Here is a 9,430-nt window from a genome sequence, read left to right on the forward strand (position 1 = left end):
ACCTCTTGTCACGTTTAAACATCAGTATCACATATATACATGTATAAAGGATTTAACTCAGGGGAGTGATGACCCATGATTTAACTCAGGGGAGTGGTCACCCAAGATTTAACTCAGGGGAGTGGTCACCCATGAGGAACATGATCCCGTCCGTACCCCAAAAACAATATTTATATGTGAGTGAGGGGGTGGGTGGGGCGGACCCTCCCAGTGCCGCCGAGTAATATCCGGATGTTTGGATCATACTAGAGTCGATTTTGTATCATATCTGATCCATGGTATATGTTTGACACTGGTTAAGCATTATCATTATGATTATATGTTGAAACCGCGTACTTTCTTAACAATTTTAGAGGGACGCAAAAGTTCAAAACCATGACACAAAGCTCATCATTGTGTCGCTCTCAGTTAGCCCCTGATTTAACCCAATTCAATATTCAACAACTTTCAACAAAAGAATGAATGAAATGGAGTTTTATGGCACGTCAGCTCCAACGGTGGTAGCCGAATGGTAATACGAGTACGCGTTATTTCGTAACCTCAATTGCTAGCATATACGTGACAAGGAGTTGGGTCGCCTCTCCAACCCCAACATAGTGGGTTTTCGAACCATATGTTACTCCCAAAATGACCTAGTTTGTGTCGAGTTGGGGTTAAACACACTCTCTCGCTCGCTCTCTCTCTCTCGCATCCCCCAACACTTCTTTCATCTCCCTCTGATCTCTATGAGAGAGAGAGAGGGAGAGAGAGAGAGGTATAAATTGTTGTTAACATTGGTGATTAATAGACGTCTGTAATAAATATCAGTTGTTTGTTTGTTACTATGGACTGTATATGATCAGTTTATTGTTTTTTTTCTTACTGTCCAACCTTTTATACCAAACAATCACTTGTAAAGACTTATTGAATAGTTGCGTGTATTTATAAATTATTTGTAAAAGTTTATTGAATGGTTACATGTATTTATAAATCATTTGAATCATGAATCACTCATAAACAGTTATTGGACGCCGGTAGGAATAAAAATTATCTCGAATCCCCTGAGGAAATTCGCTCCAAGTAATTTTGATGAACATGTTTACAGCCTTAAATACATTTTACTTTAGTAGAACGTTCAAACCCATTCATTTCATTCAAGTATAGTATAGCTAATTGTTTTAACCAATATATTATAGCTAATTGTTTTAACCAGTATATCATGGCTAATTGGTTTAACCAGTATATTACGACTAATTGTTTTAACCCGTATATTATGGCTAATTGGTTTAACCAGTATCTCACAGCTAATTGTTTTAACCAATATATCATGGCTAATTGTTTTAACCAGTATATTATAGCTAATTGTTTTAACTAGTATATTACAGCTAACTGTTTTAACCAGTATAATACGGCTAATTGTTTTTCGTTATCAATTCTCCTTTACGTAATTTACTGTTCAAATGAGGAAAATGATCTCGTGTTTCACTTTCCGTATCGAAACATTTGTCATGTAACATGCGTGTTGTATAATGATGAATATTGTTGGTTACGATTCATAAACAACATCAAATAATACAACGGAAACATAGTGTGTAAAGGTTACGGATATTAACATATTATTGAATATATGAAAGACTTACAATTCTATAGCCAGTTTGATGCATTTCCACTCAGTATCAAAATACATTAATCTTTATTCAAAACACCTACACAGTCATTTTCAATTTTTGGGGAATAGACCGACTTCAATTTTACTGATAATCACTGTTCAGTTGACCTTTAACATGCACAGGTGCAGATAACAAACAACGAGAAATACACACGGCCATAAACCGCATATTCTGACAGGTGAACTGATCATTAGGCAGGCCATAAGTCTAACTATTTTGTAATTGAGAGAGAGAGAGAGACAGAGAGAAATGGGATTTAACGTCTACTCAACACAAACCGTTTAATTTTGGGACTTACATATGGTTCAATTTTATTTCAATAATTCGCTTGTACGTAGGGGTCTTTAGCAGTGGGGGAAACCGGGGACCAAGAAACAATCCCACGAGGTCAAACTGGCGACCCTACTGCTTGTCACGTACAACCGGGGAATCGAAACCACGCCGGTTGACTCAATGACAGACCTTATGATACAACGCACACGCGCTAACTGTTCGGCCAATCACCCACCCCCTCATTTTGTAATTGTGCATTATATTTAACAATCAAGTTTGTCTAGTTAATCGGATGAAACAAAAAACACAATGCACATCAAACATGTATTTATACAACATTTTATTGTAAAGATAGCGTTTTTAGGACGCCTTATTTCTCTATGTGGTACAACATGGTCCCTATAATATACACATATTTCAATCATTCATGTTGGTACAGGGCCCGCGGGAAGGGGAGATAACTGGGACACATGTTAAGGGGCCCGGAGTCCGTGAGAGAGGAGGATCACTGGGACACTTGTCCAGGGGCCCGGAGCCTAGTGAGCACCGGAGCTATGCTGAGTAATGTTTAATAAAAATGTTGGTATAATCTTATAAAATAAACCGGTATAATTTGTGTCTCAATGTAGGTACCTATTGACGTGGATCGTGTTCTTTCTGTTCACTTTTTAAGTCGAAATGGTGAATTAAAAACTATAAGTCACTTGTCCAGGCCTTCGTGTTGTGGGGCCCCGGTGATGGTGAGCTTCCAGGTATGCACAAAGAGTTCCGTTGGAATCCAGTTCAACGTGATTTTGGGTATTGAAAAAAAAAAACGAATTGTGATGAAAAATATTTCGTTTTGATATTTTTACGTCTGATGGCCATGTTTTTTGTTTTTTCTATTTCATTGCTAGCTTAAAACTTTCTGACAAAATGATGTTTCAACCAATGGCTCCCTTGTAAGGCATTCATTATTAGTCAATAGTATCCTTTGGTTGGACAGTGGGTCTATTATATTTTACTTCTTATTGTTATTATTATTTAATTTTTGTAAATGGCTTCATCATGAACTCTTATATATTAAACCCAAGTTTACTAAATGTCATTGTGCTTGTGTAGTACTACCGGACTTCTTTATTTGTTGTGTTCTTTGTGATCGTAAATAATACTACAGCAACAATGATTTCACAGCTTTATTAGTAAACTGGAAATAGCTATGCAGGTTCCTCGTTCTCAATGATAATGACTGGTAAGAATTTCTGGGTGAGCTCTAATCTAGCTCTCCTCTACACCCTAATTTATACCCCCTACTTTCCCAGGTCTTCAATAACCTTGACGTGAATTTCCACGCCATATAAGGAATAAAACTCTATATTTCCCACAAACAAGACAGGCAACATTACCTATTTTTGGTCAACCGACCATAGGTCAATAAACAGCTAGAATTTGATGACTATTTTGACAATGATTATAATTTAACTAAAACATCACTGTTTTTTACGAACAGCTATAAATATGACATTAGGTCTGATCTGTGCTCAGAGTTACTTTTATTTTTGTGATTTTTTTTTGTCAACTGATTATTTAGAAATAGAAAATTTAGTTTATACTGTGTACTTATGGAATTATCTGCCATGAAAACTGAAGTTAACCATACAGCATACTAGTTCTAGATAATGACAGAGTAAATTAAAATTATTTTGAATTACTGAATAGTTTAAAATTAGTAATTGTAGATCTACATAGAATCACATTTTTCGATACACAAAATATAGAATATAAAAAGAACATGTGCAACTACAGACTTAATAGGTAAAGCTTACGATTTAAAATTTGATCCTTTAAAAATCACAACTACATGTAATTCTAAAATTACGAAAATACTAGATAGCATGCGATAAAGAATGTAAGGAATGAGTTGGTTTACATCGAAGCGCAATTACTAAAAAAGATCTACAATTTAAATTACCGGATATTAATACGTTTATTAGACCTATGACTATGACATGTCATGGATTCAAGTGGCGTGGTTTCGATTCCCCGCTTGTGCACGACAGGTGTAGGGTCGCCTGTCCAACCTCATGGGTTTTCTCCGGGTCCTCCAGTCTCCTCTCACTCAGTCACTGCTAAAAAAAGATCCATCAATTGAATTATTGAAATGAAACTGAACCATGTTAGTCCCGAAATTACCTTGATTTGATTTAGCTTAGACAAGTTAGAGCGAGAGGTCATATTATCATAAGTTAGATAGCCTAAAGACGTATACCTATAGATCTACTTCTAGGCCTACAGTACTCAGTATTCTACATTGGAATATATCATAATATGCAATATAATGCCAATTAATCAATCAAATATGAAAACACCTTTCACAAAATATGTACTCTTACAAAATAAATTTTTTGATCATATATACTGCTGTTATTATTATCTATCGTATTATAGTATTTTCTTCTGTTCAACTGCGAAGCGTCTTCTTTAGCCGACATGTTTAGTGACATTACAGACAAAACCCAAGATGCAGTGTGCAACCTACTTTGTATGCAAATGAAGCAGACGCATATTTTTACTCTGTGGTGTTTATTACAGTCAATTCCCAAGATGCATTGCACGTCGCAGTGTTTCCATTGGCCGTAATGCGAGTCGCCACTCTGTGTATTCTTTACTCTGTGCAATGGCTGTGGTACCGTTAGCCTATTCGGTTTGAGACGGGGTTGCAATTCAATTCGTATCACATTTATTTGTACTACAAATTGAAAATAAGACTTTTAATATATAGATAAGAAGCGAAAGTTTGAAAGGAGTGGACCATAATTATAGCCGACTTCTTGTTAGCCTGTGTGTACTCTTGTACTGTAACTAGGCCTACGTAACCCCCGAAGCAGACAAATAGGAAACAGTGATCCAATGGGGCTGCAACGGAGGGTCTAGCATAGGACAACATATAGTCGTTCGGACAGGAATAAAAACCTAGGTCACGTGTACATATTGGCGTGCTCGTAAAAGAACCCATGACACTTGGAATTCGAAATAAAAGTAAGTTGTAGCGCCGATCCCAGGCAAAAATTCCGTCTTATTACACTGCATGGCGTTTCCCGTCTTCATTTGCCCAGCCGGCGCAGAAAAAATAAACACCATTTCATGTGACATGTATTAGAAATATCAGTGTCAACTGTGAACTGTTCATGGATCGTAAATCAGATTCAAATTTATCTATGTTTACATCATTGTGGCAAATTATTCTTTCAAACAAAATTATGAACCTAACCACAAACCTTTTTCTTCAGCAATATACGTCGTGTGACGTTAAACCTATTAAATTTTATTTCATTTACAATTTACTTGGAACCAGTATATTACGGCTAATTGTTTTAATTATTTTAACCAGTATCTTATGGGATGTATGCAGTTAAATTTTGTTTCGTTATTCGGGATTAAAAATTGGAATAACACATAACGGGATAGAACGTATTTGAAATAAAATTATTATTTTTTCTTACAAATGTCATATCACTATTGTCCATTTGTCATGTAAACTGCAGTGATAAAACCCTCTGACATAAAACAAAACGGTTTTTTTTTTCGAGCTAAAAGTGCTTGCTATTTCTTCAATTAATTAAAATGGTTAAAACAGACAGTAGATTATTTAAGTCAATGTTGATACAACATTATTTCACAAATCATACGAATACCATAAATATACGTTAAAGTATAATATTTGAAAACTTAACAAAATTAATTGTATGTTATATACCAACTTTATAATGTTATAAAACCTTGTCTTGATCTCGCTAATTATACTACGGGTATACCCGATTTCTATATTTAACCTGTATACCCGATTAGAAAGAATACGTTGACTGTCTTGTAATAGTATATCCTACTTTTATTATCCTTCTGTTATTTGATCTCCTATTTTTACGTCTAGATGTCGTATGAAGAAAAAAAGGTTGCAATGGTCCCTCATATTTCTATGTTATTATTCGAGTTGCTAGCTGGGTACCTGTATAATAATGGTGTATTCACATATCGATTACGTAGACAGTGTATTATAAGTCAATGTGTTTCATATCTACATTATCTCTTTTACAAAATTGACATGGAATATGTAAATAAAATATATTTTACTGGAATTACATGTCACTTACTTTACTGATACATGCTTCAATCCTCTCTCTAGGACCTTTTAATTCAACAATTTAATGGCGACGTTACTGTTTCATTTACATGCATACACGATACAATATTTAACTACATTAACAGATCCTAGAGACGAATACCATAAATCATTAAAATCTAAAATTGTATATACCAGCTTTGTTTGTTTCTATTATATTAAATACAATGTTATAAAACCTCTGATATTACCTTGTCTTGATCTGTCAAACAATAGTTTCTAATATATTATGTACAATGTTATAAAACCTTGTCTTGATCTGTCAAACATTGTTCAGCTATTCATCGTTCTACTTAAAGGGACAATGACACTCTTGCTGGCTTGAAAGCTCCAGAAAATAAATAATATCTCTATCTAAGTACTAGATGTTTAAGTGTGCTACCTGTTGTGTAAATTATCCATTACATTCTATTTTACTTGTCCAGAGGGTTCGAAAATATTTTTAAATCGAAGTTTCATTTGAAAAGGTTTACGTTAGACGTTTCAAACCATTATGTTGAATTTTTCAAAAATTTTAAATAAGGTGTGTTAAAATGAAATTTGTATCATGAATTAATTGAAATATTCTAAAATAGTACAATTTCTTGACCAGAATAAAGATTGGGCCATATTATTCTGTTACAACGAGAGTGGTATTGAGCCTTTAATGTACAATAATATTCACACTCTTAACAACTACACCGGAAACAACTATATTTAAAGATTGGGCCATATTATTCTGTTACAACAAGAGTGGTATTGGGCCTTTAATGTACAATAATATTCACACTCTTAACAACTACACCGGAAAAAACAGGCTATTATAATAGATGTGACTAAGTACGGGCAAAACCGATTTCTATATTTAAAGATACTTCTGCTTTAAATGTTATATAAATTATTACTGAGACATTTATTCACATGCCATGCCTATAATCAACTCTCTAGACCATCATCGGGTGGCTTTGATTTAAAAGGATTGAAATACGATCGCCATATTTAATTATATAATTTTAAAAATGGTGAATCGAGTCTGCCATAGCTGGTCAACATTTCAAACACATAGCCCAGAATAAAGTGATCTGAATTATATTGTCAATATATTCATTTTGCATTATCTGTTTCTTTACCTCAATTGGGGGCCTGGCAAGGACAGCTGTCTATTCGTTCGGACGGGACGAAAAACAGAGGTCACGTCTATACACTGACGTGCACATCATATGGCGTATGCCCGTCTTCAATAGCCCAGTCGGAGCAGAACAGTAGAATGCGAAATCTTACATAATGGATCTCAATCGAAATATAATCTTTATACTTGTTTATCCTGTCTTTTGTATTATTTTTATTATATATTGTGTTATACTTCTTTTGTTTTTCTGTCGCCTACCTAACCTGCCCCTCTCTCTCGCATCCCCTGTGAGAGAGAGGGAGTTGTATCAGTTTGTTACTAGGGTGTGTTACTATAATAATATGCTCTGACGCGTCCCACCTTTTATACGAACAATAATTTGTAAGCGTTAACATGTATTTAAAATTAATTTGAATTATGAATTACTCATAAACAGTTATTGGACGCTGTCGGGAATAACAAAAAGTCTCTCTAATCCCTTTCGGTTCATGACCTGAGGAAATTCGCACCAAGTAATTTTGATGAACATGTTTATAGCCTTAAATTATGCTGTAGAAATACATTTTACTTTAGTAGAACGTTCAAACCCATTTCAGTTCATTCAAGTATACTATAGCTAATTTTTTAACCAGTATACTATAGCTAATTGTTTTTAACCAGTATATTACATCTAATTGTTTTTAACCAGTATTATACTATAGCTAATTGTTTTAAACCAGTATATTACAGCTAATTGTTTTAAACCACTATATTACATCTAATTGTTTTAAACCAGTATACTATGGCTAATTGTTTTAAACCAGTATAGTATAGCTAATTTTTTAACCAATATATTACATCTAATTGTTTTAAACCAGTATATTACATCTAATTGTTTTTAACCAGTATATTACATCTAATTGTTTTAAACCACTATATTACATCTAATTGTTTTAAACCAGTATACTATAGCTAATTGTTTTAAACCAGTATATTAGAGCTAATTGTTTTAAACCAGTATATTACATCTAATTGTTTTAAACCAGTATATTACATCTAATTGTTTTAAACCAGTATATTTTAGCTAATTGTTTTAAACCAGTATATTACAGCTAATTGTTTTAAACCAGTATATTATAAATAGCATAGTACAGATAATTGTTTAAGCAATATTATTACAGCTAATATTTTACGATAAAATCTTCTCGTTTTACTTTCTGTTCAATGTCAAATGAGAGAAAAAGGTTCTCGTGTTTGAATTTCCGTATCGAAACACTTGTAATAATATAACGGAAACATAGTGTGTAAAGGTTACTGATATTAACATATTATTGAATATGAAAGACTTGTAATTTCTATAGCCAGTTTGACGTACTGCAGGGGCGGATTGGGCCATCGGGCGCCCGAAGTGCCGGTCGGACAAAAAATGAAAAACAATTTTTTGTCCAATTCGTCTAAAAAACCTTTTTTCTGCTGAACATTATATGGTACGTCTGTCATATACCTGCTTACTATATAAATAACCTAAGCTCGTGTGGTGATATATATATATACCTTACATATACCCGCTTCTTATTATCTAAACTGTGATGTAACTTGGTCAACCATAACTTTATTACACATGTACAATGTATATGTTGACACACACACCTACCATTGTTCAAGTATCATCTTCCAATGACTCATCTTGCGTTCTTCTCACACATCTAATATTATGACGTAACGTAGGATCTATAAGTATTGTATAATAACCAGAATCGGTGCCTCATATAAAATTTCGTCTACGAGGTTGGACAGGCAACTCTACTCCTAGTCACGTAAAAACGAGATATCCAATAACAGACCTTATGATGCAACGTGCACGTGTTAACTGTTCGCCCCCTCCCCCATATAAAATAACAATAAATAGATGAATTATAATGTGACTTAATTAATTTATCTATCAAAACGTAATGGAATTACACACAGCCAACAATAAAGACATATATTGTAAAATGAGGACCTCGGTGAGGTGATCAATTTAGTATGTAGTGTAGTTTGTCTTGTCGGTTTTGTTTTATTTGTAGTGCGGTTCTACTATTTAATGTTTCTCACATCCAAGTTATAAACACTATAATCTCTAAACAACTTCTATATATATCATAGTCTATATAGGTATGCAGTAAATTATATGTGGGTCATTATCAAAATTGATAAAATTTCAAATACTATATATGACCACATTTCAAATATGGTTAATTTTTTACTGTTTATATTTATTTT

The sequence above is a fragment of the Patella vulgata genome, chromosome 1 (genome assembly GCF_932274485.2).
Source record: "Patella vulgata chromosome 1, xgPatVulg1.2, whole genome shotgun sequence".
NCBI classification, from domain to species: Eukaryota; Metazoa; Mollusca; class Gastropoda; family Patellidae; genus Patella; species Patella vulgata.